The sequence below is a fragment of the Chrysochloris asiatica genome, unplaced genomic scaffold (assembly GCF_000296735.1).
Source record: "Chrysochloris asiatica unplaced genomic scaffold, ChrAsi1.0 scaffold00074, whole genome shotgun sequence".
Taxonomy (NCBI): domain Eukaryota; kingdom Metazoa; phylum Chordata; class Mammalia; order Afrosoricida; family Chrysochloridae; genus Chrysochloris; species Chrysochloris asiatica.
In genome coordinates, this window is record NW_006408592.1 from 6,509,339 (window position 1) to 6,527,702 (window position 18,364).

The following is an 18,364-nucleotide window of genomic DNA, read 5'->3' on the forward strand; positions in this document are numbered from 1 at the left end:
TCTTCTTCTTTTTTAATTCTACACATAGCTTGGAAAGACTTAGATACAATCTATTACTTTAAATAAACCAATTTTTAAAAAGTATGCCATATAAAACTACTTTTAGTGCAGAGCACAATGCCAAGTATTCATGTATTGTGTTTCTTTGAATTACTTTCAGATCTCTTGTGGTTACCTGGACATCCTTTTCCTATAGGTCACTCTCCTACAGTCCTCTCCTCATCTTTATTGAAGTTATTAAAGCTGTTCATTTATTTTTTCCAGGCCAAAAAACTGATAGCTGGCCGAAATCGTCACAATTTTCAGAGCCCAGAAGCAAATTTAAAGAAAGCAAACAGTCATATCTATCTTTGTTATATTGTTATGCTAAAAGATCTTTCCCTATAGGGCACAGATGAAGATTAAGAAAATTGAATGCACGGAACTCCATATGTTCATTTACCAGTGTATTTAACAAATATTTATTTTGCTAGGACATGTATTTATAAAACCAAACCCAACCCACTGCTATAAAGTCAGTTCTGAGTCATAGTGACACTTTATAGGGTTTCTGAGACTGTAGTTTATGGGAACAGACAGCCTCATCTTACTCCTATGGAGAATCTGGTGGGTTTCAACTGTTGACCTGGAGACTAGCATTACATACAATAAAATATTCCTCTCCTTGGGAGGCTCATATTTGCATTTGGTAGCTAGTTATTAAATTACCAATTGTTGTTTGTATTAATGTTGTCAAGTTGGTTCCAATTAATAGCAACCCTGTATAGGATTTCCAAGGAGCAGCTGTGGGTTTTGAACTGCTGAGCTTGTGGTGCAGAGTCCAGTGCTAATCCTACAGCGCCACACCAGGAATCCAAATAACTAATTATACAACAATTAATTATTTAAATACAATGCTGGCAAATACTATAATAAAAAAAATTTCCATTGTATTCTAAAAGTACACAATAAGGAAACTAACCCAGTTAGGAATGAATCACAAAAGCCTTCCTTGAGGACCTGAAGAATGAGCGGAGATTTGAAGGATGATAAGGAGTTAACTAGGGGAATGAGAAGAGAGAGGAGGAAGAGATAAACATTTCAGGCAGATGAACCAGCATATGCAAAGGCCCTGTGGGAAGAGCACATTAACTTCTAGAGACTGATGTGACTGGAGAACAGAAAAGCAGAATGGAACAAGATACAGATGAAGAGCTTCTCAGGAGTCAGATTATACATATGTTGGGGATTTTGGTGTTTATCTCAAGAGCAAAGGGAAGCTATTGACAAATTTCATAGGAGAACTAATGAAAAAATGGAAAAATTATTGCAGATACCTTATGAATAATGAATTTGATGAAGACAAGCATAGATATACACAACTAGTTGTAATAGTTATAACATTAGAGTGGTGAAAACTGTTACTTTTGTCTGACTCATAGTGATCTCATGCACAGCAGAATGAAACACTGCCTGGTTCTGCGCCATTCTTGTAATTGTTACATTTAAGTCCATTGTTGAAGACACTCTATCCATCTATATCTTGAGGGTCTTCCTCTTTTTCTCCGATCCTCCATTTTATCAAGTGTGATGTCCTTCTCCTGCCACTGGTCCTTCCTGACAACATATCCAAAGTACGAGAGATTAAAGTCTCACCATCCTAGAGCAGAGTACAGAGCTAGAATGTTCCTTAGAAGACAGATTTGTATGTTTCTGGAAGTCCATGGTACTTTTAATATTTTTCACAAACATCATAATTCAAATGCATGATTCAGATTCTTCTTCAGTTTTCCTTATTCATGGTACAGCTTCCACATGCATATGAAGTGACCGAAAATATCATGCCTTGGTTCAGGTTCACCTTAGTCCTCAAAGTGACATCTCTTTTATACTTTAAAGATGCTTTTGCAGCAGATTTGCCTAATGCACTAACTATATCATCGAATTTCTTGCCTGTTGCTTTCATGAGCACTGATTTTGAATCCAAGCAAAATGAAGTCTTTGACAACTTCAGTTTTTTACTCTGTTTATCCTAATGTTTATTTGTCCAGTTGTGAGAATTTTCACTTTCTTTACCTTGAGGTGCAACCCATACTGAAGGCTGTAGTCTTTGATCTTCATAAGTAATTACTTAAAATCCTCTTAGCGTCCAGCAAGAAATGTTGTGCCATCTGTATATCACAGGCTGTTAATGAGTCTTCCTCCAATCCTGATACCGTATCATCCAGCTTTCCAGATTATTTGCTCAGTACATAGATTGAATAAGTATGGTGAAAGGATACAACCCTGGCGCACACCTTTCCTGATTTTAAACCATTCAGTATTTCCTTGTTCTGCTTAAATAACTGCCTGTTGGTCTATGTAATGGTTACCCATAAGCACAACTAAGCATTCTGGAATTCCCATTTTCACAGTGTTATCCATTGATTATTATGATCCACACAATGCCTAGTCAATAAAGCAAAATAAATAGCTTTTTGGTATTTTCTGCTTTCAGTCAAGATCAATCTGATGTCAGCAACGATATCCCTAGTTTCATGTCCTCTTTTGAATCTGACTTGAATTTCTGGCAGCTCCCTGTTGATGTACTATTGAAACCATTTTTGGATTGTATTCAGAAGAATTTTAGTTGCATGTGATATTTTATATTAATCATATTATTCAATGATTTCCACATTCTGCTGAGTCATCTTTCCTTGGAATGGGCACAAATATGGATTGCTTCCAAACTACCGGTCAAGTCTATATTCATCATTTATGTTGCTGCAAAAGGTATTTGCAATTAATAAAGCATCGATCATGCAAATTTTTATCATGGAATCTCCAGCATCATTTCTACCACCAAGACTGATAGGATATGGGTAGAAAGATAGAATGAGGTGCCAAGGATGAGTTTCAGGTTTCTGTCTTGAGCTGTTGGGTACATGGTGGTGCATTCCCTGAGATAGTACACTTGAAATTTTTTTTTTTTTTAATTCTTCTATATTCTATCTAGAACCTTCTATTGTGTCCCTGGACAGAATGATCCATAGTGTTAGCTGGGTACCATCTAGTTCTAATCTCAGGTTAGGAGAGGTCATGTTTCAGGTGGTCTATTGGGCCTATGGACTAGTTTTTTCTTTTAGTTTTTGGTTTCCTTCATTCTCCATTGCTTCAACAGATAAGAGACCAATAGTTACATCTTAGATGGCCCCTTGTAAACTTTTAAGATGCCAGATGCTACTGATGAAACTAGGGTATACAGAATCATCTTTATGAACTATATTATGCCAATTGACTGAGAGTATAATCTTAAACCTTTTAACCCAGTAAATGAATCTAGCTAGTTATTTGGATTTGTATAGGAAGTCTCTGTATGTGACCCCCTATATGGACATATATGCCACACAATATGAATATGCACAAACTTGTATGTTCATATGCCTACAGATACATCTCTACAAGCACCTGCATGAACTCACATATGCCTTCCTATATGCACATATGCATAAATATTTGTCTATGTAACCACATATATTTTTTGGTTGTTATTACTGTTATAAATCATTTCTTCATCTGGAAGGAACTGTATGCCATTTATTTAACTGGAATATAGAATGTGAAGGTGGGGAGAGATAAGAGTCTATTAGAATTCAGGTTAGGAAAGCTTTTGTAAATAAGTCTATATTTATAATTTAAGAGAAATGGGAAGTGATTAAAGAATTTTCCTATCACTTTTTATTTTTATCAATTTATGCAGGCACATGAGCAATACAACTTATTCTGCAATGCTTTTATATAAAGAGTAGTTAGTTCCCAGACCTGCACCCTACCCAATTGTGCCACTTCAAGTGATTTTTAATGTTGTGGGTTAAGTTTTAGATATTTACCTCTGATTTTCTAAATCACATGCCTTTATTACTACTTTTGCTTTTTATATTTTAGGCACTTACCAACTTCCTACAATAGAAAGCAACCCTCAGCACAGTCTTCACTTTCCTTCTTCCTCCTGGCTCATATCATATACATACACACTTACTATCCTCCCACCTCCCTAACTATATTATCATTTTAATTAAATAAATATCCAGAGTTTACATTATTATGACTATGTAAATTCTACTAAAAACAGAACCATAGGGCAAACCTTTCCTTTCCTGCTCAACTGATTGTTTTCCGTGCAGTTAATAAAGGTCTTGATTTTTTTTTTTATTTGCTTAGTTTTCTGGGCATTTACAGCTAATTTATCTCTCAAGTTATTCCAAGTTGAGTAAACATACTCTCAACACATTAAAACACATCAAGTATTTTATTAACTTTATCTTCCTGATAAAACGTAGCTGAGAGTCTTGTGTTTTTCTGTATCTGCCAGTGAATTGTCATCCTGAGGTCTCCCTTCTCTGTCATTATGAGTATTGTCTTTGCTTCTCCCTGGTACAGGATTAATTGTTTCTTTAACTCCATGTCTTTCTCTTTTATAGTTTAAAGCTCACGTGTCCACCATAGACTTCATAAGAAGGTGTGCAACAGATGTAAATATTTTGATATCTTTCATGTCAGATAATATTCTTATTCTACTCTTAAACTTTATTGATAGTTTGACTGACTGTAGGTTTCTAGGTTGGAAATAAAATTTCTATTTAGATTTTGAAGGCATGTCTCTGATATTTCTAGTGTTCATTGATAAATGCCATTCTTATTTTCTTTTATATAAAACTTGTATAGGCCTTTTAGAGTCCTGGTGTGGCACTGTGGGTTAATGCGCTAGACTGCAAGGTCAGATTGAATCACAAGGTCGATGGTTCAAGCTCACCAGCTGCTCCTTGGAAACCCTTTATAGGGTTGCTATGAATCAGAACTGATTCAACAGCATTTAACAACAACAATAGGTCTTTTAGAATCTTTTCTTTATTTCTGTAGCTCTGATATTTATTACTGATTCATAGCAAACTTTTAGGACAGAGAAGAACTGTCAGTGTTTCTGAGACTGGAAACCTTTGTGGGGAGCAGACTGCTTCATCTTTCTCCTATAGAGAGAATGGGTGGATTTCAATTGCCAAGCGTCCAGTTAGCAGCCCAATGATTAATCTACTATGCCACCAGGTCTTTGATATGTTGTTGCTAAGTGCCATCGAGTCAATTTCAACTTATAGCGACTCTGAGTCCTGGTGTGGCATTGCAGAATAAACACCAGACTGTTAACAAGAAGGTTGGTGGTTCAAATCCACCAGTTGCTCCATGGAAAGCCTATATAAGGTCATTATGAATCAGAACTGACTCTACTTCACTTAACGTCAACAACATAATGTTTCCAAGGAGTGATTGGTGAGTTTGAACCACCAACCTTGCGGTTAGCAGCCCAAGGCTTTGGTATTAGTCTAGCTTTATTCATTATTCCTGGTAGTTGGTGAGCCCTTAAAATATGCAAACTTTTTCTGGAAAAATTTATCAAGTTATTTCTAAAATGATTTCTTTAATCATATTCTTGTTTTTTTTAAATTTTGTTTTCTTTTTCTGTTAAGAACTCCTAATATTTAGATGTTAATCAAGCAGAGTAATTTTTAATTTTCATAGTCCCAACTCTTTTCCATTCTTGTTCCTTTTAAGCAGCTTTCTGGGATAGTTCCTCAACTTTATCTCTTAATCTGAGATGAATTACCCAATAAGCAAGGTATGCATCTGTTTAAGGTATCAACAAAACAGGGGTACCACTTGTCCAAAGCAAAGATCCCTAGACAGATGCCAAGTAGACAGGATACAAGGGAAAGCAAATGCCACAATGGAAGGGAACAGATATGGCACTAAATGAAATTGATACCATTTATAAATTTCATATATGATAACAGCTATATTTTCCTTTTTATTTAGGATGGATTGTATATAACCTCATACTCAGAATGCACCAGTGACACTATAATCACATGACTCGTGATGTATCTGGTCCTGTGTAAAGTGAACTGAATTGTGTTTTCAGATTGAATGTACCCTTGTATTTGTACCATGCTCTTTGTGATCACTTTCTTTCTTGTTGGTTAGCAGCAGTAGTCCAATGAACTGTGAAGACACAGCAGCAACCGATGGAGACTGAATGTACAAGTTTTAAAGTACTGTGTCAAGACAAAAAATCCTTATGGAGATCTGGAAAGGACCTGTGTCTGAGAGCTCAAGGCCAAAGTCTCAGGGGGACATCAAGGTCAGTTGGTATAGCACAGTTCACAAAGACAAGGTTCTACCTCCTATTTTGGTGAGTAGTAGATGGTTATCTAAGGTGTAACTATTAATTTCTCCCCATCTGGAGCAAAGAAGAGGGAAGAAACACAGATGCATGCACACAATTAATCCAAAGCACTATTGGATCACATGAATTTCAGCCTCCATGAGGGTGATCAAGGTGTCATACCACATTTCCAATACATTGGCCTATGAGAGTTCTGTAGGGTAGAGGTAAGGCGGTCTCAGTCTTTAGTATATGTATGGAGTTCCCAGATTTAAAATAAGTTAAGAAATGTTTGAATGGAAATGTAATTATTTTATTCTTCCAAAATCTGTACAGAAGATAACAACAGAACTCTAATTAGAAACTGAGGTCTATTATTCCCCATTTTCTCTTCTTCACCTGACATATTGTGTTGTTGTTAAGTGTCATAGAATTGATTCCAACTCATAGCAACCCTGTATAGAGTTTCCAGGAGCAGTTGGTGGGTTTGAACCACCAGCTTTGCGGTTCAAAGTGACCTTGTGATCTAGAGCTTATCCTATAGTGCCACACACAGTTTAGTCACACTTTATATTGTGGTTGTTGTTGTTAATTGCATCGAGTCCATTCTGACTCAAAGTGACCCTGTATGGGGTTTCTGAGGAGCAGTTGGTGAGTTTGAACTACCAACCTTGCAGTTCAAACTGACCTTGAGGTCCAGTGCATTATCCTTTATTATAACTTATTGCTTAAATGTCTATTTCGATCTTTATATTTAACAGGGTACCTAACACACAGCAGCTGTCCAGTCAATATTTATTTTGTTAAATAGGATTCCAGTAGCACAATGAGTTACAAGTTGGATTGCTAACTGCAAAGTCAGCAGTTTGAATCTACCAGCCTTTCCACAGGAGAAAAATGAGGCCTTCTACTCCCTTAAAGGAGCTCTGGTAGCATAGTGGTTACGAATCAGGCTGTGAACCACAAGGTCAGCAGTTCGAAACTACTAGCTGTTCCGTGGGAGAAAGATGAGGCTTTCTGCTCCTGTAAAGATTTATAGCCTTGGAAACCCTGTACAGGGTTGCTGTGAATCGGAATAGACTCCATGGCATATAACAACAACAACAAGTCCCTTAAAGATTTATAGCCTTGGAAACCCTGTACAGGGTCACTATGAGTCGGAATAGACTCCATGGCATATAACAACAACAAGTCCCTTAAAGATTTATAGCCTTGGAAACCCTGTACAGGGTCACTATGAGTCGGAATAGACTCTATGGCATATAACAACAACAAGTCCCTTAAAGATTTATAGCCTTGAAAACCCTATAGAGGGTAATTAGGAGTGGGAACCAAATCCACAACACACATAACTACCACCACCACCATTTTTTTTTTTTAAGTATCACAATGCTTATTGATAGATACAAGTACATAAAATCAGGGCGTGACTTGATAAGTTAAGTTGACTTAATTTCAATACTATAAGAAGAGGGACCAATTAAAATCCTCACCATTTATTTCACACCCACAAAAACCACTTCAAGTGCATTAACGATCTCTCAAAACTGATCAGTTTTGTGCAAGTAAACCATGTTTCCTTTTAAAAGACTTGTGTGCTTGCCAAGACTCAAGGATATTAAAATCTAGCACATAAAGCTTATTAGTAGAGGTAGAAATACAGATCGTATACTATTCCAGCAACAACCATCAATTACAGTTAAGAATTTTTCTGTAACAACCAATTGGATAATCAAATATTGCAACAACTCAAGTATTACTGAGCAAAGTGCATTTCTACAGTATTCAGTATTGTTATTCAGTTTTCTAACTTAAAACAGCCTATGATAACTGGCAGCAAAGAAGGTCCTTGCAATAACCACCATCATTTTAAATTTATGTATTCTTCTGAAACTAGTGTTCTCTTATCCTCCTCCAGCCAAGTAATTGGATGAAGATAGTCAATGTGAGGAGAGAGGGGTTAGAGAAGTCTCCATTAGTGAGCTTCCTGGATGCTCAGTTCAACTGAAGTTACTTTATTCTTCTAGCAGTGTCCTGGAGTAATTCGTAATTCTTGCTCTCTTCTTGGTGGTCTTTTATGTCTACTTGCTGATAAGATCTCCTGGTCTTGGTTGGGACTCCTATAAATGCTTGATGATAGCTGAGAGCAGAGATGACCTTGTTCCCGTGAGGCCTGGGCTGTTTCTCTACTCTGCAGTTGCCAAACTCATCATAGCCCCTGTGCCTGTATGAGTCTCCCCACTTCTGTGCTCCAACAGTTGCTCTTACTGAGACTGGGAAATGATCCTCCTTGTGCTGATCCTCTTCCTTTGGTTCCTATACAGATTAATTTGCTCTGTTTTCTGCAAATGCCTCTACTGTTTAAATTATTATTGGATTTAGTTTATTTGTGTTTTAATTTAATTTAATTTTTTTTAAGGAGGTAGAAACAAATTCTTTCTAGGGCAGGTGGTAAGGTAATTTTTGTTTCATGGGACATCCCAATGTGACCTCTTACTATAAATTTTCCTTTCCCATTTACACTTAGAGCTAATATTCCTTACTGAACTTAACTACTTCAGCTATTTCGTACCTCAGGAGAAATCTGTTTACTCTGAGGGGTAGAGGGAGATTTATGTTCCCTGTCTTTGATAAAGGAGTCCTGGTGTGGTGTTGCAGGAAAATGCACTGGACCTCAAGCTTGGTTTGAACCACAAGGTTGGAGGTTCAAACTCACCAGCCACTGCTCAGAAACTCTATGCAGGGTCGCTATGAGTCAGAACTGACTCATAAGCATAACAGCACGTAACAATACCAATCTTTGATAATAAGTTTTAGTCTCAAGGCTGGGTTCAAATACATGCCAACACGCAGCAAGCAGTCCCTCAGTTGATCCCCCTCCTTGTCACCAACTTCCCATTTCTATAATGGAGCCTGTGGTAAGCTCCCTCTCTGCACACAGAATGTGTGAAACATGAATTTAGTGAAATACACCATGAAAGCTTGTAGTAGATTGCTGGACATGTGATAGCAGTTTAATAATTATTAGGAAAGGCACCAATAATTTTTAAGTTTCAACCAGGGGCAAGGCATTGTGCTTTGTGCTTTATAGTCTTTAATTCGTCTTCTTTTTATGATTTATAGAGACCAAACTTTATTAGTGGTTACCAGGGCAGGTGGTAGTTGAAAATGTTATTGCTAATGGAGTATTGAGTGCTGTTTTATGGTCATGGAAATATTACTTTGTTTAAGGATAAGGTTGCAAAGTTGATTAATGTAATTCCTGTCAATAAGTTGTACACCTGTAAAAAGTTAAATTGGGAGAAGTTGTATGATAGATATATTGACAACAATTACCAAAAAAGAAAAAAAGAGTAGCTTCTGAGGCTTCTTATAAACAACAAAATATCTTATGGAATGTCGTTCTTTGATTTAGAGGTTTAGAGTTACAGGCTATCCCAGTTAATTGGCATAAAAATATGTTCAGTGTTTCTGTTGTATCTCCCAGGTCTGTTGTATAGTGCCTGGGGCCTTGAAAGCTTGCAAGTGACCATCTATTGCACCATGATTGGTTTCTCTTTGCTTGCAACAGAGTTAGCAGGAAAGTCAGGACTAGAAAAAGAAAATGGAATGTATAGCTAACTACCTCCATGAGCAACAGCCTCTTTTGCCATGAGACCAGAAGAAATGTGCTGTGGTCAGCTACTTTGAACATTTTGATCAAGGATTCTGTATCCTTTAATTCTGAAACCAACCAAATCCACTGCCACGGAGTCAATTCTGACTCACAGCAAGCCTATAGGACCAAGTAGAACGGCCCCACAGTTTGGAATCTTTATGACAGCTGACTGCCATAGCTTTCTCCCTTAAAGCAATTGGGGGATTCCAGCTGTTGACCTTATTGTTACCAGCTGAGTGCTTTACCACTGAATTACCAGAGTTTCTTGTATACAATACCAAAAAACCAAACCCTCTGCCATTAACTCTATTCTGGCTCAGAGTGACCCTATAGGAGAGACTAGAACTGCTCCATAGGGTTTCCGAGGTTGTCAATCTTTTAGGAAGCTGACTGCCTCATCTTTTCCCCTCACCTTTCTCCTGTAGTAGGTTCAAACCAACCTTTCAGTTAGCTGCCCAGTGCTTAACCCACTGCACCACCAGGTCTCCTTATGTGTACAACAATACCCTGTAATTTTTCATGCCTCACCCTCTGTGCTGGAGTACAGGTCAGTTTAAGAAGCTATTTTGAATGGAAGCTGCCATCTCCCAACATTCATTTCAATGAAAAAAAAAGTAGAAAGAGGAGCAGAAGAAAGCTTTGACAAAGAGCAAGGTTAACATGGAGAGTAGGTCTTTGGGAAGGAAAACAGAGCAGAGATTATTTAAACCTACATTTGTTTTATTGAGAAAGTACCAGAGAAAACTGCACTAAACGCATATTAACTGCTCAATCCTTGAGTACTGAATGCAAATTAATTGTTAAAGCCATCTGGTAATCATTTGAATCTGGCAATAAAAGTGATGAGTGAAGCATTTATCATCAATCTGAAGGCGCTCTTCTAACGGATCTTTTATTGAATTTTTATGTATCTGCTGTGAACTTAAGGTTTTTCGTAGCCACACAGAGCTTCCAACTTGTATTTGTCATTAGGATGAATCTAAAGACAGTACTAACACTGGAAGGGATTTTGTAATTGACCTTCATCGATCAGAATAGCACCTACATGTTAACCTTACAAAAGAATGCAAACTTTGATTAAATTCAGAAAAACCAATAGCATATTCTGACTTAAAACTTTTTTTTGCAGGTTTCCAAATACATGCTACTGTTGTTGTTAAGTGCTGTCGAGTTGGATCTGACTCATAGTGACCCTGTGTAGGGTTTCCAAGGAGCAGTTTGAACCACTGAATTTGTGCTTATCTTACAGCTCCACACCATGCATGTATGACTCTTCATTGTTTGTCATTGCAGAGGTGCTCATATAACCTTGGCAATGGTTTACTTTTCAGGACAATTGTCAAAAGGAATAGCATCTTTGGTATCAGATTCAAATCTTTAGGAAGAGTATCACCCTTAAACTAGGACAAGAGAGGCCCCCTATACAAGACCCTGTGCTTTAAAAAGTCTCTCAGGAATAATACAGGTGTACTGTGGTAGTGTACTGATTATTAATCGGGCTGTGAACTGCAAGGTCAGCAGTTCAAAACTACCAGCTATTCTGTGAGAGAAAGATGAGGCTTTCTGCGCCCGTAAAGATTTACAGCCTCGGAAACCCTGTACAGGGTCGTTATGGGTCGGAACCGACTCCACGGCACATGCAACAACAACTGAAATAAAACTTATTAAACAACTTATGACCCCTCTCTCACTTGAGATTCAGTACTTACCATTGGCATATATAAAAGAAACCTCTGTGGTGGAAACACATGGAAAGGTTCACTTATACAAAGCAATAAAACATAAGTTATAGGACAAAACTATGAAAAAGAACAATGAGGGCAAGTTGTAAGGCAATGGTTTCAAATAACATTCACTAAGGCAAACTACTTGTCTATAGAAACCCAAAGCATGTAGTACAGTAGCAAAGAATATGAAAATAGATGGTGGTGGCGGTTATATACCATGGAGTCGGTTCTGACTTATAGAGACCCTGTTTCTGAGGTTGTAAATCTTTATGAGAGCAGAAAGTCTCATCTTCCTCCCACAGAACTGCTGGTAGTTTCAAACTGCTGCCCATGAGATTAGCAGCCCAAATAGAAACGACTATGCTACCAGAGCTCCTTATGAAAACAGATATTCAACATAAAATGTTTTACCAGTCCATAAACTCAAGTTGCATGGTAAGGCAGCCTCAAAAGCAATAGAGATTTGAATAAAGTCCAATAAACTCAAAATCCAAGAACTTGAAAATAGCTGTCTTCTGTTGATTTCTACTAGTGCATTTCTACTTCAAGTCCAATAGGAGTGGTCAGTCCCTTTATTGTTATCAAGTGTTGTTGAGTTGGTGCTGACTCATAGCGATCCTATATAACATCTTGGCTTGTGGATTTGAACTGACAACCTTTTGTTTCAAAGTCCAGTGCTTATCCCACAGTGCCACATCAAGACTCCTTTAGTTTGTGAGAAATATGTTTATAGTTAAAGACACTCAAGTTCATTTGATTTTAGGAAGGGTTCTGATTGAATTCTTCTGATGCCTCTTCCAATATATAACATTTTGGGATGAAATCAGGTAAGCTTGGAGATCAAATTTTTCTCACCTATGAAAAACTGTTACAGCACATTGCAAAAAAAAAAAAAAAAAAAAATCTAAAATTCAGTTAAAAAACATGTAATAGAGGGTTAATCTTATTGCAGGGAGTTGATTAAAAACATCCCAAGTGTTCTTCCCATGGGCAAACTGGCCTTCTCTACTAATAGTCAGGAGTCACTTTTTTTTAGAAACAAGCAAAATGACCCCAAAATATTTGTTTGTGTATATACCGCCATATATAATTTCCTCCTCTGATCATGAATTTCCACAGAAATTCTTTGGTCACTAACTGTAGGGCAAAACCATGTTGGGGGAACTAATTTTATTTTTAAATGACTTAGATTGAGGTTGAATCCCTTGAGGATCTGGATTCAAAATGTTTAAACAAGGGATGACAGTTTGATTACAACTATTAGATGGGCATTTCATAGTAACATTGATTTGGAAATTAAAATGTTACTGATATTGTTCTAACTGAATGTTCTGTACTGATTAACTTTCACGAATCTGTTTATCTAAACAGACTAAATTTTCAAAAGATCACAGTGTTTAAGACCAAACCAAAGAAGGTCTCATTAGTTCCCTGGATTATAGTTCAAATTGAAATGGCTTTTAGACACTAATTTCTTTCTAAAACTCAAAGTTTAAAGGAGTAGAGAAGAAATATTAACAAAATGAATCCAATGGTCTAAAATAACTATAAATCTCTATAGTAATAATAAATACTAAGCAGTATTAATAACAGTTACATTTCTAGACTTCAGGTTTTATGTGAACATGAACACAGAAACATTTGTTAAAACATAAAACAGTTTTCTTGAAGAAAACTTTGTCATTTTACTCTGTGGGATCATAGTTTGAAATTCATTCCTTTTCTAGTCATGGTTATTATATTTTTCTTAAGTTTATCAGTAAAAGTTTTAATCTGAGAGTTTGTAAATCTCAAGCCTTTGGTTAGACAGTTTCAGAGAAAAATTGTTTCTTACACTTAGAAACAGAACCTTAAAAATACTCATAATATCCTAATATAAAAACCCACTATATATATCCTCAAGAAATAAGAGTCATGACATAAATAGATACATGCTTACTCATGTTCTTACAGCACTATTCACAACAGCAAAAGCTAGAGACAGTCTAAATGCTCCTCAACAGAAGAATGGTTCAATAAACTTTGGTACATACACACAATCAAGGACTTCATTCTTCTTGGATTAACTATCAACACTCATGGAAGCAGTAGTCAAGAGATCAGACGACGTATTGCACTGGGCAAATCTGCCGCACAGGAACTTTTTAAAGTGTTGAAAAGCAGAGATGTCAGCTTGAGGACTAAGGTGTGCCTGACCCAAGCCATGGTATTTTCAATAACTTCATATGGATGTGAAAGCTGGACAGTGAATAAGGAAGATCATAGAAGAATTGAAGCCTTTGAGTTGTGGTGTTGGAGGAGAATACTAAAAGTGCCATGGACTGCCCAAAGAACCAATAGATCTGTTTTGGAAGAAGTGCAGCCAGAGTGCTCCTTGGAGGCCAGGATGGCTAAGCTTCGTCTCTCATACTTTGGACATATTGTCAGGAGGGACAGTTGCTGGAGAAGGATGTCATGCTGGGTAAGATGGAGGGTCAGAGAAAAAGAGGAAGACCCCCAATGAGCTGGATCAGCCAGGTGGCATCATTGATGGCATCAAGTGTGGCAGCGGTAGTGAGGTTGGCCCAGGATCAGACATTGTTTCATTCTGCTGTGCATGGGGTTGCTGTGGATCAGTTCCGACTCGATGGCACCTGACAACAACAACAACAACAACATACACACAATAGGATACTATGCAACACTGAGGAATAATGATGAATCTGCAAAACACATCATAACATGGATGAACCTGGAGGACATTATGCTAAGTAAAATTAGTATATCACAAAAAAACAATATTGTTTGATACCACTATTGTAAAAACCACCTGTTTCCTCTCTTAGCCTCCATCCCATAGCTTGCCTCTAAAGTAGCACCCCATCCTCAGCAACAGCCAAGCAGGGAATGGCCGAACACTGCATAAATACCCCTAGACCACCATTGTTAAGGGTCTGCTCTTCCTCCTTTAGCCAAGACAACAGACCCACTTGACCCTCTTTTGCTTGGCTATTAAAACTCTGCCTCTTCATCAGTTGCTCCTGCAGCCATGTATTCGCCCAGCTCACCTGCAACTTTCTAGGCCCTGTGAAGGAGGCACCTGGGGCACTCCACTCTGGTTTGTACCCTTGGGACGTGACATTTGGGGCTTGTCCGGGATCCGTAGTCTTCGGTCGGTGAATAGCAGCCAGCTGCACTGCTCTTTTACTCTTTGAATGATGTTCTTTGTGCTGCTCCAGAACAGTAGTCTGTGAGTTTGCCTGGGCCATCTGAGGAGTAGGAAACCCTGGTAAACTATTCCGTATTTCCTGTCTTGTGGTGGCTGTTGAGAGTCCAGGACCACGAGGCATCGTCCTGTCTGGTCCCCGGTTAGACTGAAGACCCCAACAAATGTCTAGACAAAAATGAAGCCTGAAGATAGGAATCAGGCCTGCTGGGGTAGGCGATTTCCCACGTTTACCGCATTGGGCACCTCGGTGACAAAATTCCGAGACCCGGAAGATGACAGACCCTCGGAAGCCTGCCGAAGCAGCACTCCTCCCCTTCATCCATATAACATACAGGAAAGTTCGGGAGCAGGTGTTGTTGAAAGCTTCTCTTTTCCTTCTGACCTATTTAGGGCCTTTACTTGTATAAGGATGTTTCTTTCGTAACCTAGCGGGCAAATACTCATTTTTGTCAATTTACTATAAGGAATGCCTTCAGATCCAGAAACCCTTTTTATCTAATGGGACAGGGCCACCGGGAATTTAGAGAGTTTTCTTTGCACATTTGATGTTTCATGATACTTGGTTTTCCCGGAGGAGGTCGGGTTTTCCCTTTTGAAACTAGGGCTGCCGCACTCCGCCATCTGTGCCTCTCTTCAAATCATAATCCTTAGGGGCTTCTTCAATATGATCTGAAGGTATTATGAAGATAGTTGGCAACTCCTGTTTATTCGCCACAGAATCCCGAGGGGACGGGCCAGTTGTAAATCCAATTCAAGGACTGTTTCACAAGGGAGACAGATCCCTGAGATTGTTGTATTGTGTGCCATCGGGTCGGCTCTGGCTCATGGCAACCCTATGCACTGCAGGGCAGAGCATTGCCCAGTCCTGGGCCAACCTCAGGAGTGGTTGCTGTACCTGAACCTCTTGCTTTGCCACTGTGTCAGTCAATCTCGTTGGGGGTCTTCCTCTTATTCTCTGACCCTCCACTTGGCCTGAGATGATGCCCTTCTCCAGCAACTAGTCCCTCCTGGCAGCACATCCAGTGTATGGGAGAAATAGTCAGGCTGTCCTGACTTCCAGGAAGTGCTCTGGGTGTGTTTCTTCTAGCATGGATCTGTTTGTTCCTTGAGGAGTCCATGGTGCTTTCGGTGCTCTCCTCCAACACATGGCTCAATTCTTCTATAGTCTTCCTTGTTCTCTGTCCAACTTTCACAAACATGTGAGGTTATTGGGACACTGTGGCTTAGGTTGGGCACATCATGGTCCTCAGACTGACATCTTTGCTCAACACTTCAGGGAAGTCTTGTGTAGCAGATTTGCCTAATGCAAATTGATTTCTTGACTGTTGCTTCCGTGGGGGTTGGTGGTTGATCTGAGCAAGATGAAGTCTTTGACAGCTTTAATCTTTTCTCCATTTATATGGCTGTTGTGTGTTGGTCCAGTTGCGAGGATTTTTGTTTCCTTTAAATTGGGGTGCAACCCATACCAAAGGTCTTTGATCTTCATCAGCAAGTATTTTGGGTTGTCTTCACTTTAGGCAGGCATGGTTGTATCATATGCTTATTGTGGGTTGTTGGTGAGTCTTGATGACACGTTTTTCTTCATACAATCCAGCTACTTGAATTATTTACTCAGCATACAGAGTTCGTATATGAAGGTGTGCAACCCTGGTGCACACCTTTCCAAGTTTTAAATTATTCAGTGTTCCCTTGTTGTGTTTGAATGGCTGCCTCTTAGTCTTTGTTCCTCATATGCACAATTAAGTGATCTGGAATACTCACTCTTTGCAATGCTGTCCACAGGTTGTCATGATCCAGAAATAGAAAGCCTTTGCACAGTCTATGAAGTACAGGTAAACATCCTTCTGGTACTCTCTGCTTTCAGCCAAGATCCATCTGGGGTCAGTAATAATGTCCCTTGTTCCATGTCCTCTTCTGAATCTGGCTTGAACCTTTGGAAGCACTCTGTCAATGTATGATTGTAGTGGTTTGTATATTACCTCTAGTCAAATTTTACTCTCATGAATATCAGTGACATTGTCTGATGATTTCTGCATTCCATTGAGTCTCCTCTCTTTGGAATGGACACAAATTATGGATCTCTTCCAGTCAGTTGGCCAGGTAGTTTGTCTCCAAATTTCTTGGCCTAGATGAGTGAGTGCCTCCAGTGCCACACCAGTTTTTTGAAAGATTTCAATTTATATTCCATCTATTCCTGGCGCCTTATTCTTTGCCAATGATTTCAATGCATCTTGGACTTCTTCCTTCAGGATCACTGGCTCTTGATCATGTGCTGTCTCTTGAAATGGTTAAACACAGATGATTTCTTTTTGGTACAGTGATGTTGGGTTCCTTCTATCTTCTTTTGATGCTTTCTGCATCATTAAATGTTTTGCCTGTGGAATCATTCAGTACCGCAGGTTGAGGTTTGGGTTTTTTCCTTCGGTTCCCTCAGCTTGAGAAATGCTGAATGTGTTCTTCCCTTTCAGTTTTCTAGCTCCATGTCTTTGCACATTTTGTTATAACACTTGACTTTGTGTTCCTGAGCTGACCTTTGAAATTTTCTGTTCAGCTTGTGTACCTCCTCACTTTCTTTCATTTGCTTTAGCATCTTTATGCTGGAAAGCAAGTTTCAAAGTCTCTTCTGATATCCATTTTAGTCTTTTCCTTTTTTTGTTGACTTCTTAATGACCTTTTGCTTTCTTGCTGTATGATGTTCTTGATGCCATCCCTCAACTTTTCTAGTCTTTGGTTTTTAGTGTCTAAGGCATCAAATCTGTTCTTGAGATGATCTTTAAATTCAGGTGGGATATATTCAAGGTCATATTTTAGCTCCTCGTGGACTTGTTTAAATTTGCTTCAGCTTTAGCCTGAATTTCAATATGAGCAACTAATGATCTGTTCTATAGTCTGCCCCTGGCACTTAATTGTGCACATGAGGAACAAAGACTAAGAGGCAGCCATTCGAACACAACAAGGGAACACCTGTTTTGGTTGGTAATATGGAACTTTTCCACGGTTTCTTTCTGCAGATGTAGTCTGTTTGATTTCTGTGTATTCCATCTGGTGGGGTCCATGTGTATAGTTGTCTTTTGTATTGTTTAAGCAGGGGAGGTGTTTGCATTGTAAAGGTCATTGGTTCTGCAGGATTCTGTCATGCAGTTTTTCCAGCATTGTTTCTATCACCAGGGTCATGTCTTCTAGCTGTTGACCTTTCCTCTTTGTTTCCAACCTTTGCATTCTAGTCACCAGTAATTAGCAATGCAAATTGATTACATGTTGGATCAATTTCAGATTGAGAAAGTTGATAGAGTTCTTCAGTCTCATCATCACTGACTTCAGTGGTTGTGTCATAAATTTGAATGATAGTGGTATTAGCTAGTCTTCCTTGTAGGTGTATGGATATTATCCTATCATAGACAGTGTTGTACTTTATGACTGATCTTGATATGTTCTTTTTAATGATGAATGTGGTGCCATTTCTCTCAAATTTGTTGTTCCAGGTATGGTGGGCCATGTGACTGTCAGATTTGAGATGGCTGGTATTGGTCTATTTCAGCTCACTGATGCCTAGGATGTTGATTTTATATTTTTGAAAATTTCCAATTTTCCTGGGT

The 18,364-nt window shown here is 38.6% G+C and overlaps 2 pseudogenes; both read right to left on the reverse strand.

Moving 5' to 3' along the window:
* The window catches only part of LOC102840324, an 18,788-nt pseudogene extending 3,899 nt beyond the window's left edge, over positions 1-14,889 (reverse strand).
* A 74-nt stretch (positions 14,890-14,963) lies between these two features.
* The window catches only part of LOC102840712, a 156,382-nt pseudogene continuing 152,981 nt past the window's right edge, over positions 14,964-18,364 (reverse strand).